The sequence below is a fragment of the Corvus brachyrhynchos genome, unplaced genomic scaffold, assembly GCF_000691975.1.
Source record: "Corvus brachyrhynchos isolate BGI_N302 unplaced genomic scaffold, ASM69197v1 scaffold193, whole genome shotgun sequence".
NCBI lineage: Eukaryota > Metazoa > Chordata > Aves > Passeriformes > Corvidae > Corvus > Corvus brachyrhynchos.
Genome location: NW_008237087.1, coordinates 453,406 through 453,651, shown reverse-complemented (window position 1 = coordinate 453,651; position 246 = coordinate 453,406). Strand labels below are relative to the sequence as shown.

Here is a 246-nt window from a genome sequence, read left to right as displayed (position 1 = left end):
TGGGGCAGGAATGTCCCCCCCATGGAGCAGAAGCAACTCCCAATGAGGTAGGAATGACCCCAGCAGGGTAGGAATGCTCCCCCATGGAACAGGAACATTCCCCATGGAGCAGTGACATCTCCATGCCGGGCAGGATTGTCCCCCATGGGGCAGAAATGCCCCCCACGGGGCAAAAATGTCCCTTTGTGGGGCAGGAATGACCCCTCATGGGGCAGGAACATCCACTGGGGGGCAGGGATGTCCCTC

General features: G+C 60.2%; 1 protein-coding gene across 1 annotated transcript in view; it reads right to left on the bottom strand.

The window, feature by feature from the left end:
* Positions 1 to 246, bottom strand: part of DDX23 (DEAD-box helicase 23) — a 6,847-nt gene that overhangs the window by 1,832 nt on the left and 4,769 nt on the right. The gene's annotated exons all lie outside the window — the stretch shown is intronic.